We start from the raw sequence: 19154 nt of genomic DNA on the forward strand, positions 1-19154 counted from the left end.
TCACAAAGCACTGAGCTGATCTCCCTGTGCTATGCGGCTGCTTCCCACTAGCTATCTATTTTACATTTGGTAATATATATGTGTCCATGGCACTCTCTCACTTCGTCCCAGCTTACCCTTCCCCCTCCCCGTGTCCTCAAGTCCATTCTCTAGTAGCTCTGTGTCTTTATTCCTGTCTTACCCCTAGGTTCTTCATGACATTTTTTTTCTTAAATTCCATATATATGTGTTAGCATACAGTATTTGTCTTTCTCTTTCTGATTTACTTCACTCTGTATGACAGACTCTAGGTCTGTCCACCTCATTACAAATAGCTCAATTTCGTTTCTTTTTATGGCTGAGTAATATTCCATTCTATATATGTGCCACATCTTCTTTATCCATTCATTTGTTGATGGACACTTAGGTTGCTTCCATGTCCTGGCTATTGTAAATAGAGCTGCAATGAACATTTTGGTACATGACTCTTTTTGAATTATGGTTTTCTCAGGGTATATGCCCAATAGTGGGATTGCTGGATCGTATGGTAGTTCTATTTGTAGTTTTTTAAGGAACCTCCATACTGTTCTCCATAGTGGCTGTACCAATTCACATTCCCACCAGCAGTGCAAGAGTATTCCCTTTTCTCCAATTGCCTTTATGGACAAATAATGTTCCATTGTACGGATACGCCGCTTTTTATATATCTGTTCATTAGCTGATGGACATTTGGATTGCTTCCACTTTGGGCCTACTATGTATAATACTGTCAGGAACATTCATGAACAAGTTTTCATGTGGTCATATGTTTTCATTTCTCTTGGGTATATACCTAGGAGTGGAAGCCTTCCCCTCAGCTTTGAGAACTCAGGGCTTCTTGATATCTGCTCTCATTGATGCCTTGGGGAACCCTTTTTATTCAGTAGGAAGAATAATAATGATTGTCAACTGATAGGAAAGCAATTGAATTTCTTTTTTTTTTTTTTTTGGCCATGCCGCATGGCATGCAGGATCTTAGCTCCCTGACCAGGGATCGAACCCACGCCTCCTGCATTGGAAGCATGGAGTCTTAACCACTGGACTGCCAGGAAAGTCCCTGAATTTATTTAGAAAACACATCTAGATCTGGGCATTTTCTGAGTATGCACAAATCAGTTATTTTATAATTACAATGGGCTGAGATATTTGTAGTGCAATACATTAGAGAGGTTCGGTTACCTAAGATTGTGATCTTTTTTCTTAAGAGAATTCAAAGCTTCGATAACACTTGTTGCAAGTGATATTGGTCATTAATACAGGGGTTGTGTCCATGAGTGTGGATGTGTGGGAAGACTCAGTAAAGTTGGCACAAATCCACCGAGCAGAGTTTTACTTTTCTTTACATACAAGTGCTTATATTATGAATTAGAATACAAAATTCATAGGGAATTTTGAAAGGTATCTCTGAGACTTCAAAGCTCATAGCCTGTAGCTGTGCCTCAGGTCCCATTCCTTGCACCTCTTCAGGACAGGTTCATTGTCATATGCCCTGAGGGATATTCTGGTTTTGAGAAGCACTGATGGAAAGAATCTATTTTCTTCAGGTAGTTTTGACATGACTTCAAAATAATTTAAATGTTATTTCCTGAATGGAGTCCTGTAGAACTAGTAGTTAAAAGGGGTTACATTAAAGGAAAAAAAGAAATCCTGTGTTTAAATATATTTAAGAAATAATCGGTTTATCAAATGTATAGTTTCTTTAATTTAAAACTTCTCAGACGGCAGAATTCTCTTAGCTCTTGCTCAAAACAAAAGATCTAGAACTACCCGGTACAGTCTTCAAACTGTGATCCCTGTCAGTGGCCCACAAGCCTGTAGAGCACTTCACCAAAGTTACACCCTTGCCTTTTTTTGTTGTTGCTGTTTATAACATTATATATAACATTATGTAAGTTTTATATGTACAATATTGTATTTCTGCTTCTGTATACACTACAATGTGCTCACTACCAAAAGCTTAGTTTCCATTTGCAAATCTCTTCTCCCATTCAGTAGTTTTCTTTTCATTTTACTGATGGTTTCCTTTGCTGTGCGGAAGCTTTTTAGTTTGATGTAGTCTCATTTGTTTATTTTTGCTTTTGCTTCCCCTGCCTGAGGATACATCCAGAAAGATGTAAAACCAATGTCAAAGAATGTACTGCTTATGCTTTCTTCTAGGAGTTTTATGCTTTATGTTCAGGTCTTACATCCAAGTCTTTAATCTATTTTGAGTTGACTTTTTGTGCATGGTATGAGATAGCGGTCTAGTTTCACTTTTTTGCATGTGACTGTCCAGTTTTCCCAACACCATTTATTGAAGAGACTATCCTTTCTACATTGTGTGGTCATTTCTCTTTTGTTGTAAATTAATTGTCCATGTATATGTGGATTTATTTCTGGGCTCTCAGTTCTGTTCCATTGGTCTATGTGTCTGTTTTTCTGCCAATACCATGCTGTTTTGATTACTATAGCTTTTAATATAATGTGAATATATTACATTGTGATACCTCCAACTTTGTTCTTTTTTCTCAGGATTGTTTTGACTATTCAGGGTCTTTTGTCGTTCCATATAAATTTTCGGACTTTTTGTTCTATTTTTGTGAAAAATGTCATTGAGATTTTGATGGAGATTGCATTGAATCTGTAGATTGCTCTAGGTAATATGGACATTTAACAATGTTAATTCTTCCATTCCACAAGCACAGAATATCTTTCCATTTCTTTGTGTCATCTTCAGTGTCTTTCAGCAATGTCTTACAGTTTTCACTGTACAGGTCTTCACCTCCTTGGTTAAATTTATTCCTAGGTATTTTATTCTTTTTTTGCAATTGTAAATGGAGTTGTTTTCTTAATTTACACCTTTGCCTTTTATTTCAAAAGTTAAGTTGACTGAAAAATTAGTTAGAAATCATCCCAAATGTTAATTTGGGTGCACTGAGAAGAGATTCATGGAAAAAGTACTCTCTAGATGTAAAACACTACAATGTTATGAACCTCTGGATACAGTTTTGTTGGTCTGCAGTGTTTCTCTTCTCTCATTTTGTCATTTGTGACAGAGTTGGACTTGGTAATGCCCTTTCCTTTAACTGTTCCACCTGGGCTATTTTCTGATAAAATAGCCTCATGCTGGCAGACACATTTTCTTTGATTCATTAAGCATGAAAGCGTGATATTTTTCTACATAATTTCACCTTTCATGCTGTTCATTGATTTCCCTTTGCAGCTTCGATTTTTCTCTCCCTTGAATTCATTTGTTAAGACGAAGAGTTTTAAGTTCTCCTAAGTTGGAAAGTGCTGGTACATGGTATGATGGGGATATCTGGAAGGGATCTGACAGTCAGATTTCTACAGAGACTGTAGGTCCTAGCCACAGCCTTACACCCCGAGGACTCACTTACCTGCCTGAACCACCTGATGTGGAAATGGAGAGAACAGCTGCACTGTGACTATTCCCTCCAGCCATTGGCTCCTTGTAATCTCTCTCTAACTCTAACCTGTTTCCTTACCCAGCCCAAAATACTCTCTGCACAGTTTACTGCAAAGTAGCATGGCATAGTAGAAAGAACACAGGTTTGGAAATACTGTTTCAAGAGTTATTGTTTGGCAGTTCAGGAAAGTGGAATCTTCCTTTTCTTTGAACAGGAATTCCAAATATCAAGGAAAACGGGGCCAGTCCAGATTAGTGGATGGCATTGCTTTAGTCACAGCTGTTTAGGAAGAACCTGGTGTATACATCATACAGAAAAATCTATGAACCACATTTAATGGGAAGCAAGTATAGCTAGAAGATTGGAAGGAATTAGATTTACTCAAAGTTATCTCTTCCTTTTATCTTCACTAACAACCTGAGGGATCTGATGCTATTTCCCGGTAGATAGTGTCAGAACTGAGTCGAATGTTTGGACACCTAGCTAGGGTCGAAGGATTGCTTGGTGGTGCTGGGAAAAACATACACTGGAATTGGTATCAGAATCATAACAAGCATGCATGGTCTTTACCTCAATCTTTCCAACTCACAAGATCCAAAGGGACTGAATGGGCTTTATTTCTATATTCCATTTCATCTGCCAGCTTCATTTTCTGTTCATTATGGCCTTTAGAACTCTTATGTTTTATTATTTTCTTCTAAAGGCAGAAAAAAAGCACATTTGAATGAATAGCTTAGTTATTTTTAAAATTATGTCTTTAGGGCACACCAGAAAAACCAAATAAACAGGGAGGAAATTGGCAACATTTAAAATTAAGCACAAAATGGTGAGATGCTATACACAGCTGGAGACTTACACAGAAATATAAAACATGGAAAAAATTTAAATTGTTTGTTTCTCAGAGACTAAAAAAAGAAAAAACGTGGCTCCAAGAACTGGTCCATTGAAATGAAAATATTCATGCTATTAAATAAGTACACAATTTCATTCAGCATTCAACTGATTCTTCTGTATGAAAGCAACCTGTGTCATCTTTACCTCTCTCTCCCCCTTCATCCTCTAAGAGGTATAGAGAGAAACTACTTTCTCACAGGTCAAAATATTTTCTGATGTTCTCCTTGGGTAGACACAGTTCCAATTAATGTAGAAGCTAGATCCTGTCAAGGGTCTGATCAACTCGGTAATAAAGTAAACAGATTTATAGCAGTTTATTTGACCACTTTACTAATCAATAACCACTGAAATGAAAGCCAAATTACACCCTGGTAGCAAATGAATCCTAACCACCCCCTACCCCTTCCACTCCCCCCCCCCCACCCCACCCCCCGCCGCAGCATTCCGTTCTGTGCCTCTGCGTTTCCATGTCTCCATCAAGGACATTGGGGTTGCTTACTGGTGAAACTCTGGACTGTCTTATCTGAAGTCACTGAGTATTTGAGAATTAGGATGTTGGTCTTTTGTCATGTATCTCCGCCCATCCTCTGAGCTTTTATTGAATTCATAGGAAACCAAAAGTCTGTACCTTGCTCGATTCATGTACAGCAAGCCAAATGCTTGAAGAGAGTTAGCAAAACAATAATTACAGAAACCATCTAATAGATGAACATTAACTATTTGCTTGTAGAGTCTATGACAATTAGAGCAAAACTAGCAACAGTTTAAAACAGGAAAATGGGATGTATTTTTAAAACCACTCAAGGGATCTGTTGTTTCTTAAGTCCTGGTTTAACAGTGTGGACTTACTTATCTGTGCTCTGGCAAAAACCAGATAGGATTAGCTCCTGTTTAAATAGTGAGTAATATAGAAACATACAAATATTATTAAAAGAAATGCTTAGACCACTGCAGTGATTAAAAAAAAAAGAGAGAGCACTGAGTTGATAGACTTGCCGGGAAAGGAAATAAATACTAGTGAAGAAATTCAGCGAGGTTCACAGAGAGGAGGATCTGTAGGATCTTTGAATGAATATTAGGTATATTTTATATAAAAACACTCTTAAGCCTTTGTATTATATTTCTAATCTTTCCTAGCATTTTCAAGCAATTCTAAATGTTCCGTAGGTTTTAGAAACACAGATTTATCTTTCTTTTCCATCCATTATGTTTTCTTTTATGATTAATCTGGGTTTAAAGCATCCTGATAGTTCTCTGGCAAATTCAGTAGCATTAAAGTGTTTTCTCTCTCTCACTGGGGAAGGAGAAGACTTCTCCCTACAGAGAGTTTCTCTGCAAAGTCTATGTGCTAAATACTTCTGACTGGATTAAAACAAGCAAATGAAACAGGAAGACAGGGTCTGAACATGTAAATACGATGAAAGGTAACTAGGGCAGGACGTGTTGGGAGGTGCCTACATCTAGGAAAGTTTCAGAGACGTTTAACATACCAGAGCAAAAGGAGGTGGAGGGGAGTATCGTGCTGACTGTATCAGTCAAGTGTCTCCAGAGAAACAGAACAGTGGGAGGGGTGTGTGTGTGTGTGAGAGAGACAGAGGGAGACAGAGAGAGACAGAAATTTTTTGACTCACACAGTTGTGGGACTGGTGAATCTGAAATTTGTAGGGCAGGCCAGCAGGCAGGAAACTCAGGCAGAGTTTCTGTGTTACAGCCTTGAGGTAGAATTGCTTCTTCCTGGGGAAACCTCAGTCTGCGCTCTTTTGGCCTTCAACTGATGAGATGAAATCCACCCACATTATGCTTTACCTAAAGTCAACTGAATAGCAGCACTATTTACAATGGCCAAGACATGGAAGCAACCTAACTGTCCATCGACAGATGAATGGATAAAGCAGATGTGGTACATATATACAATAGAATATTACCCAGCCATAAAAGAGAATGAAATAATGCCATTTGCAGCAACATGGACAGACCTAGAGATTATCATAGTAAGTGAAGTAAGTAGACATAGGGAGAGAAACACCATATGATATCACTTATATGTAGAATCTTTAAAAATAATACAAATAAACTTATTTACAGAATAGAAACAAACTCACAGACGTAGAGAACAAACTTATGGTTACCAAAGGGGAAGGGGGGAGGGATAAATTAGGAATTGGGGATTAACAGACACACACTACTATATATAAAATAGATATACAACAAGGACCTACTGTATAGCAGAGGGAACTATATTCAATATCTTGTAATAACCTATAATGGAAAAGAATCTGAAAAGTGTATATATATATGTGGGGGGGTGTGTGTATATATATATATATATATATATATATATATATATATATATATGCTGTACACCTGAAACATTATAAATCAAATATACTTCAATAAGTAAATAATTTTTTTTTTTTTTTTTTGGCCCTTTGGCATACGGGATCTTAGTTCCCCGACTGGGGATCAAACCCATGCCCCCGGCAGTGGAAGCGTGGAGTTTTAACCACTGGACTCCCAGGGAGGTCCCTAAATAAATGAAACTGAAAAAAAGAAAAAGTCAACTGATGTCTTCATCACATCTACAGAACCACAGCAACATCTAGACAAGTGTTCGACAAAACAACTGGGCATCATAGCCTTGCCAAGTTTACACAAAATTAACTATCACAGTGACGTTTCTGTCAAAAAGTTTTAGCCATTCCTGAAGCAAATAGAAGTACCCTCGATGAAAAGACATCAGGGTAAATCAGTGTCTTTTTTTTTTTTTTTTTTTTTTTAACCACATACAAACATTTATTGAATTCTTTAGATGAAGAAAGAAAACAGTTTACATAACCCATTCTAGCAGTTTGATAACGTCCCATCTCTTTTTTTTTCAGGCACTGACCTGATCTTGCATGAGTAGTTTACTTGAGGCAGGTACAATAATATTCTAAACGTGGAATCCTATACCTTAGAGATAGCTTATAATCATCCTCAACCAGTGAAAATCCTGCCAACAAATGGACAAAGAATTCTTTAAGGATAAAGTCCTAAGCACGCTTCTCAACTGCACAGGCTATAGGACCTGCTAGATGCATAACCTATTCAGTTAACGTGGAGAGTGTATCTATAATGTTATAGCAAATTTTCTTATCTTTATTTTCATTGATTTCACCAATGAGATTTTATTCCTGTCATTCATTATGCTAATTGACAAGCCACTAATTTCAGCAGTGAATCCCTGTATCAAAAATTGAATTGTGCAATATATGACCAGAAATAACGACAAATGAAATAATGAAGTACACATGTATCTCAGATGGATCTGCTTCTAAAATGGAGCTGTTCTGATTAAAGGACACGTGACAGTCCCTAGGATGTGAATCCCTGATTAGAGAAATTAACAACACCTAACATATAGCTAGCTTGAGTGTCTCTTTTTCTCAGGTTTCACTACTAGGGGCGTTTAGAAGAGCTGATAAACAGTTCCAGAGACCACTGAGCTCTTCACTCACCCCAGCAAAAGCCCAGTGTTTTCACTGGTCATCTCACCATCCTCCCAAAGCGCTGAGTTTCCCTCCTCTTGAGGCAGACTACAGATCCACCGTCAGGCCCTTCCGGAACCTCATGCACACGGGGTGCTTGAGAAAACAGTGTCATATGTCTCAAGAAGTACTTCTCCTCTTTTCCCCAGTGACACTTATTCCCAGTTTGTCATGTCACCCATTATTGATATGTAGAGTGAGGGCTAGTCTCTGGGAAATTATGAAAATAATAATTGTAGAAAGGGTAATCATGACGGAAATGGCATATTTTAATTCTTGATTCATGTCTTCTGCCTGTGCCTGCCTGGAGAAACCCCAAAGCCACCTACTCTATAGAACTATAGAACTACTCTACTATAACTGTGGAAACTCCATGCTGGGCAAACACAGGACCTTGGCTTAAGGGGCAGTCATATTTTTGTTCTATATCTTGGACTGTACAGTTCATATGCTTTTAGTGGGGAAATGTTTCTTTTCCTTACAGACACCAAGAAACACTTTTTAAAAGAAATTACATGCTTTTCAGATTGAGCTTTCATTTTTTTATTTAAAAAAGAGCAAAATTATAGAAACTATTATTGTTGTTATTATGATAATACTCACTTAGAATCACAGACCTAAAGACTAGAAATGACTTCGGAGATCATACCCATTTTTATTCCTTTGTTCAATGAAAGATGTAGGAGATTTACCTTGAGATTTTATCACAAACTTCAAGGGAACTACTAGGTTTAATTCCAACGGAAGGCTAAAGGCAAAGAATAAATTAAGAAACCTCTTTGTAGATGCTGCTTACTAAATAATCATTTCTTGTGTGTTTAAACTTTAAAAAGAGAGTGTATACAAAAATACTAACCAGTCTTCTAGAAGCTGGAAAGGGCTCTTGTTTACACAAAGAAATAAAAATACAGAAGGAGAGGCGGATACTTGGGAGGGGGGAAAGATAAAAGAAACAGAGGACAAGGGGCTTTGGCAAAGGAAACACACACACACACACACACACACACACACAAGGAAGGGAATAAGAGAGAAGGAAAGACACAGAAAGTCAGGAAGGCTCTTCTGTGTGTGTTTGGCCCCAGTTACAACATTTCTTTCCACTTTAAAAGTCCACTGATCATTATATAATAGTATCCCATGTCAAAGTATGCAGCAACGTAATTCGCAAAATAATGCATGTAATCCACAGTCATCAAAATGATTTTCATTTTAATAAAATACATCCTAAGTGATTTTCAAACTGAATTTTTCTTTACCATTAATACAGGCAGTATCTGGGGTTCAGTCCAGACTCTCAGGGACCTATGAGCTAAGACCTATTCTGCCATTTTTTAATTCTTGCCAATCTATAGCATAATTCAATTTCCATTTTCCTTAAGGGTCCATAAGATTTATGAATTTGACATTTGATCGCTTTAGTGGAACCCCCTGGGACCGTTTATAGCTTGTGCTATTAAAAAAAGGCATTTTACTTTCTAGAAAATGAATATTCTACCCAAGAGTTTGTAAGTTGAGTGGAAGCTTTTCATTTATCTAGCAACTGTTGATTTGTGGTCTGGCAGAAAGGAATTGCTGACACATGGAATGCTTCCCTTGGAAAGAAAAGCTCAGCTTATATTCTTCGCCTGATAAGTGCTTGCCAAGCACCAGGCTAATGACATCTGTTGGGCTCCCTGGCTTGACCGTTTTTGTAAAGCGCTGACTAACAATGGAGATGATTACTACAGAGCTGGGCTGTGGTTTACTTTAACTCCCAACCTTTCCTCCCTAATTATTGTTTTGTCAAACCTCAGGAAGAGCTCTCAACCAGAGGTCATCCTCCATTTGTTTAGAGGTTTGTTGGATGGTTCCAAGGTTTGGCCAAACCCACTTAAAATAGCATGTCGATACACTTGGCTCTAAAATCTGGCCTGTCATCAGTAGAACTTTATTTTTATGCCTCCACAAGGCTTCCTTTTGATCCCCTTTTCCTTCATGTGGACCTTCACGTGGCTCCTCCTTTCCTAATGTTTACGAATCAAATTGCTCTTGGAACTGTCTTATACATCCTTTGTACTACGTACATGAGCTGGGGTGGGATGTGACACGGATCTCTTTCTTCTTAGGAGAATAGGTGATCTAGGTATTATGCCCACTATTTCAGAGTCACTTGTCGCTGACATTAGCATAGCCACACTGGGGACTCTGTCCTGTTGTTGGATATCTATATGGAACTGCAGGGGCTTGGTTTGGTAAGGGATCATGTCTTCCTAAGGCATACAGTGCATTAGGGCTTTTCAGGAAATGGGCCTTTTCCTCTCTTTCTTTCCTCCCTTCCTTCCTCCCTTTCTTATACGATCTCATTTCTAATGCCAATCAAGCACAAACTTACATGACAAGTGTTACGGTATCAATTTCTAGAACATGAGAAGAATGCAGGACCATGGGGAAAAGGTTAAATAATAGGTACTCTGGAAATGCAAAGCATTGTTTTTATCATTTTTAAAAAGATTTCTCTAGAACAAGACCCTCAAACTTAAAGGTTGTTTCACACTCTGTACGCATAGTATTTTGTAGAAGAACAAGCTCTAAGCTAAGAATATAAAAGCCTGGCATGCAGGTCCTGGCTCTAACTAGACTATAACTACAGCTTTATATTATGATATTACTAGATTTTTTAAACCATCGTCTATATTCTTATGAAGTGAGGTAATAGAAGTAATACATTTACAGCTTGTAAATAGGTTAAATTATTAGCAGTGCTCAGTCTATTCTTTAAATCTATATTTAGGTCAGTTTTTATCCAGGAGGGATTTAGTCATATTCAACAGGTACTTAATGAGTCCTAATTAATCTCCGGGAACTGTGCTACGTGCTAGGGACTCCATGATGAAAAGCCACAAGCAATCAGCCCTTACCGCTCACATTTAATTTGTCAAGTTACACCAACTTAGACGAAGTAATATTATCATTTGTCCAAGCTGGGACATAATAAGTTAATATGTTTTCTCTATGGCTGTGAATCATGAAATGTTCAACCTGCAAAGGAACTCAGAAAGGTTCTAATTCTGCTCCCTCATTTGAGAGAAGAAGAAATGAGGTCCTGAGAAGGAAGTATTTCCTTAAGGGCTACACCTCTAGTTAGTGGTGCCCCTAAGACCATAGCCCAGGTCTCCTCACCCTGAGTCCGGTTCTCTTCCTACTGCATCCTGCCTCATCTCTACGTACCAAGTTGAACTACACAAAATTGCTGACATTTTTGATCTGAAGAAAACAGTCATTTCCTGTGGTTCGATCTATAGAAGGACTTGCTCAGCTGGCCAGCTTCCTGCCGAGATCCCACTCCCTCCGTGACGTCTGCCGGTGGAGAAGGCTCTCCCCACTCAGATCCCTGCAAACTTGGCTTTAGGGAAATTCAAACTTTGCCAAAACTTCCACATCCCTTATCACATTTGATCCTTATTACAATCTCAACACAGAGGGAAGAATCTCTGAAAGAAAAGTTATATTAAGATATAACCAAATAAATATTGTAGAAGTGAGCATAAGTTGTTTCACAGGGTCAGTAATCAGAAGCATGAATATGAAATAAGTGATACTAAGCACAGAGGATGAACCTGGGTGTGGTACTTACCGAGTCAGGCACTGACTGGCTCTCCGGGATACTGAGGGCCACGACCCCTCTTGCTGCCTGAACACCCCCATTAGTCTGGTGTGTGGAGCTGGAATTCACTGCTTCTGGTCTTCTCCCTAATGAAAAATCAAGACTCTGTCATGGGCAATTTATTTAAATTGCTAGATTGCTTAGGGAACAGAGACCCCTAGCATCCCTGGCCCTAAAGCATAGTAATCGAATATAGTCTCCACCTCCAATGGCGAGAGCAAAGAAAATAGAGTGAGATTTTTAAAAATTAGATTAAAAGATTCTTCCGTTAAATACATGAAATTACCCCATCACTTTGTCTGGATCTATCTAGATTGTATCCAGAAATGAGAATGATTATTCTGATTTCCAAATAGGAAGTTGCTATATTACATTACATTACATTACGTTCTCTGGAAGGAAGAATATGTTTCACATCTTGCTTGAATCCTATACACTCTAGAGAAGGAAGAAGGCATAATGTTTTCTCCCTTCCAGTTAACCCATATGGAGCCCTAACTCCCAAACAGAAATGGCCATTCGCAAATGGCCATTAAGTGTATTTCTACTTTCCTGCTGGTTGAAACTAGGAAACTGACACTGGTATACTGGGTTTGCATAGTTCTGTGTCATTTTATCACATGTATAGATTTGTGTAATCAAGTAATCAACATATAGAATCTTTTTAAAATTATTATTGTTCTCTAAAGTCTTGCTTTAAGAGTTTCTTGGGTAATTTTATTTTGTGTCAAAAGCAGCCAGTGGTGCCCCTACTGAGACTTACAGAAGAATCTAATAAAAGCTTGTGGTCTGTATTTTTTCACACCGCTTCCACTGAGTTTATATTGAAAAACTCTAAGAAGGAGGGAAAGGACACAGAAAACTTGTATTGTTATCCATAGCAGTAACATGTTGGGTTCATAGCCTTCGAAATGGAGAGCCAAATATATCATCAAGACAGTTTGGAGACATCTCCCAAAAGAATATACCAAACACTTCTTCTTAAAACACATTAGGGCTTCCCTGGTGCGCAGTGGTTAAGAAACCTGCCAATGCAGGGGACACAGATTCGATGCCTGGTCTGGGAAGATCCCACATGCCGCAGAGCAACTAAGCCCGTGCGCCACAACTACTGAGCGTGTGCTCTAGAGCCCGCGAGTTCCAACTACTGAGCCCACGTGCCACAACTACTGAAGCCTGTGCACCTAGAGCCCGTGCTCCGCAACAAGAGAAGCCACCGCAGTGAGAAGCCTGTGCACCACAACAAAGAATAACCCCTGCTCACCGCAACTAGAGGAAGCCCGCGTGCAGCAATGAAGACCCAACACAGCCAAAAATAAATAAAATAAATTAAAAAAATAATAAAAATAAAAAATAAAACACATTAAACCTGCCGCCCCCTGCTGCCCTCACCTGCCCACCAGGTGAGCACAAAGGCTTCTCCCTCCACCACCTGCTCTCACATTTCCAAAGACTGCAGAAGGGGATTTAGAAGCATGGGAGGAAGCTTGCTGTAGCTGAGGAGAGCACACGGAGAGAAATGACTGCAGATAGCTTATCTGTTTGCTCTGGGTTCCCGCCTTTCTGAAGAACCTGATGTGAGCCTACACAAAACAGCCTATTATTTCCCAAAAAGAGAATGGACATGACCCTTTGGGGTCGGAGACTCCAAGAGGAGACAGCTCTCCTCCACAGCCCCGGGACATGGGCGTTTGCACCCACTGAAGGCAGACAACCAGGCAGGCCAAGGAATCACAGAAGAGAAGTGAATTACACAAAAGAAATGGGAGTGGAATAATAAATATTCCTGTGCAGGAAGGGAATGTGGCATATTTCAACTAACAAAGCACATTTTTTAGATTGCTACCTACAGCTCCAAGATCAAAGGGAGACAGCTAGGGGAAGAAAATGGAGAATCTGTCTGATATGCAATTTGACTTTTTCTCTTACCCAATTTTCTAATTCTTCTATCTCAAGTTACTTACTTTTCCCTGAATGTACAACTCTATTTTTAAAAAAAACCATTATATTTATAATCTGTAGACATGCAGCTGGAGCTGTACACATCAAGCCACAATTCAGAGTAGCACATTTCCTCACGAGGAGGCACTGTGAATAGTTCTGGGTCCATTTCAGGCATTTATACCCCCCTCAAGCTCCATAAGCCACTGGACACGTTCAATCCCATTTAGAGTTTAAAGTTAAGTAAATCAGTCCAAGGCAGTAATTTTTCCTTTGTTCTTAGGATTTTCGAAAAGGGATATAGGTTTGCCAACCTTCCTTTAACAAATGCCCAAGTCCTCACTCTTAGTTCTCTGCACACTAAATACGGCGCGGCTTCGCCCCCAAATGGCTAATCCTCAGGACCCATTCCAGGCCACATCTTCTCACAATTTTCTGGGAGCTCCCCACTGGTTCAGGTGGAGACCTCATATATCCCTCGCCCTAGATGTGGCCATTGGGAACCAGCCAACTGATTCGTTTTTAGCATGTGTTCCACAAAGTTCTGTTACACCTGTGCATCACAGACTTGAATTCATCGGTTCATTCTGTTCATTTATTGGTTCATTCATTCAGCAATTATCTCCCCAGAGACATTAAAAAGGAAAAAAATTAGCGAGTGATCGTGCTATTTGTTGCCCCTTTTTGTGAAAGTAGAATAGTCCCTAAAAGAAGATTTTAGTATTCATATTTGAATGTTAATTAGACACATCGACTATCATGAGAGTTGAAATACTTCAGGGATCCCCTAGAAGTGCATGACTTAACTATCAGGAAAGAAGTCTTAGTTAAATGCCACAAGAATCTATGAAGAATCTCCTGTATCAGCAGGTCCCAAACTGCATAACAGAAAATAAAATAGAATTTCTACAACAGGGTCAGTAAGCTTTCCATGGCCCAAGTAAGTCTAGGAAACTTCAGATATCTCCCTTCCTTTGAAGCATCATAATTCACATTAGCTTATTAAGGCTCCTGAGAAATTCTCCTACAAAGAAACCTGTTTAAACTAACACAATATTGTAAATCAACTATATTTCAATAAAAAAAGAAAAGAGAAAAAACCTGTTTAACTTAGTTTATCTGGTTTTCTCAAATTAGACCATAGACCTTTTTTTTTTTTTAATTTGTTGTGCCCAAAGAATATCCTTTAAAATCTTTGGGTTCTAGTTTTCTTGAAACACAATTTGAGAAATACTGTTCTACATGCTTTGCACTCCGGCAGACAAAAATAGAGAACACTGCCCTCACCACCCAATGAATGAGGTAATCTGATCCGTTTTGTTGATAGCAACACTTAAACACCTGAATCAATGAGGAAAGCCAAATGTGAGGGTACATGGCCAAAACAGAGTTCTGAGCTAAGAAAGTGGAAAGATCACCATCATTCCAAACAATTAAGCTTTTTGGAGGAGGCAGAATTTGAGCTGACTCTTGAAGAATAAAATGGGATTTGGATTCCTAGATGGATATGAACAGGCTACCCAGAATGGGAAAATAGAGAACGTTACTGAATAACTCAGTCCTAACGTATCAGGTTTTTCACATGACATTAATAACTGTAATTCACTTTTAACTTCCTCCATGATGACAACCTTTTGAATCAATTGATGTCCAGACAGTAGACTACCAGAGGGGGATAAAATGGCAGAATGAAAATTATCACTGGTCTTTCTCCTCTGTAACTCGGGACCAGTGTTTTCCAAAGACTGATACCAGTATCTGCTGAGATCAATTTAGGCAGGAAAATAAAGAAGAAAAAAATTAACAAATGATCAGCTAGATAATTCAGCATTGAGTTCTGGGTAAACTCTTAGTAATAGTTCCAAAAGAAGAAAGGATGGTCTACTACAATATTTTTCCTCTTGCTTCCATTACTGAGAGGAAGAAGTTTTGTGCGTGTATATATATATGATACAGAGGAGAGATCTGAGTCTATTAAATGTGGTTTAATCCAGAGAATTACTTCAGTTCTCCACTTGACTCTGAGTAGGAACAACCCACTTCAAAATTTTATATTTTTAAACACACACATGTATTTTAACTACACAATGCATGCCTAATGAAAAGCCCCGCCCCCCCCAAAAATAGTACACATAATTCCATCAACAAGAGATGACCAGTATTCATACTCGTATTTCACTGACTGTTCTGATGATGCGTATGTGTATATTTTTATGCCCCAAACTGCATGACAGATTACAATAATATAACAGAAGTGCACACACGCATACCCACATACCCAGCTCAGGAAATTTCAGTGGAAATATTATTTTAAGAGTTAAAGGCAAGACGAGTAGCTTCTTTTTCTTAGCATACTAAGTGTCCAGCCTTGTGTCTTACACATGATATCTGCTCAATAAATGAATCAAATGTTTTGTTGAATGAAGCTGGAAAAGATTTTATGCATTAATGAATTATATTACCTGATTGTTAAAAGCATTAAAAGAACACACACACACTAAAAGTAAAGCAAGGGCAGAAATCTGAGGTCTTTATTGAGAAGACCTAAAATGTGACCTCAAAAAAAAAAAGACACAAAAGTGCTGTGCTAATTCTTTCCATTTTAGTGCTAGATAACCTTTCTAAGCTTTCAGAAGGGGTCTGCTAAACTCAATTTCACTGCCCCTCCAGCTCCACTTAATGATATATATTTCCTATTCTTACTGTATTTCATGCAGTTAATCATGTTGGAATATATAAGGGTCAAAGATTATGTATATTTCCACTCAGGTTAAAATACCACCAATCAAACTTAAGTCTTGCTAAAATGTCTTCTATCATCTTTTCTAGAATCAGCAGTTTATATTCCAGAGGCAGAATACAAAACAGAGGAGGACATTGGGGAGCTTTTGATCGCTGTAAGACGGTCTGGAGATACAAGCCAGGAACTCAGCGGTCATTTGCTCTACACATCAAGGTATGAGGCTTTGTGCGTACAGATGTCCAGGAATAGGGTCCTTAGTAGAGGACTGTGGTGATGCTGGGAGTGGCCGGATGGTGAGCCAAGCGCTTGAGGAGGGCAGGGAAGGGCTCAGTCCCACAAGACGGCCTCCACATCAGATGCCAATCTCAAGTCCAGGTGGTCACCTGTGCTTCTGACCGACAGGTTATAAATCAGAGGTTCCCACCACCCCCTCTTTGGGTTTGATACTTTTCTAGAACAGCTAACATAACTCGGGAAAACAGGTTACTTACTAGGTTACAGATTACTAGAAAGGATACAAATCAGGAAGAGCCAGAGGGAAGAAATGCATAGGCTAAAGTATGTGGGAAAGGACACAGAACTTCCATGCTCTCTCTGAGCAAGTCACCCTCCCAGCAACCTGGAAGCTCTCTGAACTCCTTTGGCTAGGATTATTTTATGGAGGCTTCATTACGTAGGCATGATTGATGAAATAATTGGCCATTGGTGAGTAACTCGACCTCTAACCCCTCTCCCTTCCCTGGAGGTTAGGGAGTGGGACCAAAATTTCCAACCTTCTGATCACCTGGTTGGTTTCCCTGGCAACCAGTCCCCATCCAGAGCCTCTGGGAGCCCCAGACACCAGTCATCTCATTAGCACACAAAAAAAACCACATCGCTTCAAAGACTCCAAGGGATTTAGGAGCTGGGTGACAGGAAACAGGGACAAAGACCAAAAGTGTATTATGTCACAGGCTAATTTACTGGGAGCTCACTATAGCAAGAGGACCAGCCACCATCACTTGCATCTGGCGGAGGCTCAAAGTCAAGCAGAGGAGTGGGAAGCTTTACAGTGATAAAGAGAGAAGGCTTGGACGTATATACACCACCAAGTGTAAAACCGATAGCTAGTGGGAAGCAGCCGCATAGCACAGGGAGATCAGCTCGGTGCTTTGTGACCACCTAGAGGGGTGGGATAGGGAGGGTGGGAGGGAGGGAGACGCAAGAGGGAAGAGATATGGGGATATATGTATATGTATGGCTGATTCACTTTGTTATAATACAGAAACTAACACACCATTGTAAAGCAATTATACTTCAATAAAGATGTTAAAAAGAGAGAGAGAGAGAGAGAGAAGGCTTCAAGATATGCCCTGACTGGGGGCTGTTGGCTTGGGGAAGCTGGAGGCACCTTTGTAATTGATTAGGGGAGCATATCTGGGTTTCTTTGGTTGCTCCTAAATTGGAAGTGAGGGCAAAAATCAGAGCAGCCGGGAGTTACTAAGTTCTGACCATTTGGAGTGGATTGTTAACAGAGGTTGTGGTTTGACTTCCTACACGAGTTACTGCAGATTGTGGGTCAGAGTTCTATTTTTACACATGATCTGACCACTCCCCTTGCATATACCTCATCTGTCAAAATCTATGCTCACACTTGCTAAACATCTGACAATGCACAGTGTAACCTCCACAATAAAGAATTATCTATCCAAAATATCAGTAGTGCCAAGACTGAGAAGAGGAATAAGAATAGATTCTCCTCTGCCCCAGACGACTAGGGATTTGGCAGTAAGCCAACAATTTATTTTGAGTTACTCAAAACCAACTTTAAGAACAGGCCTTGTAGAACATCTTTAAGATCTTCATGTGTGTGTTTGGCTATATGTTTAGGGTTGAGCAGCCCTATAGCCTGTTCTTTAAGTACAGCTCCCCTCTTGAAGGCACCAGATACTTCCAGCTACATCTAACTTCAACTCTTAAGTTTTACCCTGGTGTTACCTCATGCAGGAAAAGCAACAAGAAGAAATAACAAGGTGAAGTAGTCCTTGAGGTCTTCTTTGCCAGTTGATCCCTGGGAGGATGCGCCAGCTCTCTCTTCCAAGTCCACACAGGGCTCCCGTTGGAGTCTTACAAGGAACGAAGGCCTGGGCAAGCGGGGCAGTAGCCGCAGGTGGGCAGAGCAGCTGATGGAGAAATTGCCCTCATCCTCTGCTCTGTGATCCCAGCTGGGCTGCTTCCGGTACCAGTGGCATATTCTATGTCCACGAGCAGAGTGTCTGGAAGACAACGATTCTGTGAATGGGAGAAATGAAGTAGTAAACAGCCCAATTTGGAAGATTATGTATAATTGCTAAAATGGAAGGGACCATCCCTCTGCCTCTGGAAAGAGCTACCCTTGGGATGACAAGTAGAGGGAACCAGAAAACTCAGAGTGTCTGGCTGTGAGCCAGCTGGGATATGGGGATGCCTCCACCTCAAGTGGGAGAAGCTACACCCAAATTGGCCTCCACATAAGGTCTTCAGGTTCAAGAGAGCTGGTGTTCCCAGAAAACTTCCCGCATAGCTGACACACAGTTCAGAGTGCTTGACACCTGGGTTTGAACCTTTGATTCCTCACACAAAAGACGGTTCTCAGGCTTGCAGTAAAAATAAAAGAGAGAGAGTACACAGGGTGAGGGTCCTTCCCTGGAGCATGAAGCCAGGACGCACACAGCCACATCCGATTCTTGCATACCTCTGTGGAATTATAAGACAGCGAGAACTTACACAATTTTTATGCATATTCAAGCGTCGTGGTATTTGTCGTCACCACTCCCCACAGATACTTAAATATCTCAGTGGATAAAAGTTCAATTTGGTTATTTAAACCTTTCTGGAGGTCTTGTTAAAATAAATGTTTACCAGTTACTTATTTTCATGAATAAAATAAGCATAAGCTGATGTATAAATAGTTGAATGGAAAGGAGACTCACGCTCTGTACATTAATAATAATTCACAGATG

At 39.6% G+C, this 19154-nt stretch overlaps 1 protein-coding gene across 3 annotated transcripts in view; it reads left to right on the forward strand.

Moving 5' to 3' along the window:
* Window positions 1–19154, forward strand: part of FREM3 (FRAS1 related extracellular matrix 3) — a 57876-nt gene that overhangs the window by 17970 nt on the left and 20752 nt on the right. For 2 of the 3 annotated variants that reach the window (XR_002174657.3, XM_019926525.3), the window contains exon 2: window positions 16260–16386. The exons of the other annotated variant lie outside the window; for it this stretch is intronic. The gene's annotated coding sequence lies outside the window, so the exon portion shown is untranslated. The remainder of the gene's footprint in view (window positions 1–16259; window positions 16387–19154) is intronic. 3 annotated transcript variants of the gene reach the window in all.

This window comes from Tursiops truncatus, chromosome 5 (assembly GCF_011762595.2).
Source record: "Tursiops truncatus isolate mTurTru1 chromosome 5, mTurTru1.mat.Y, whole genome shotgun sequence".
Taxonomy (NCBI): Eukaryota; Metazoa; Chordata; class Mammalia; order Artiodactyla; family Delphinidae; genus Tursiops; species Tursiops truncatus.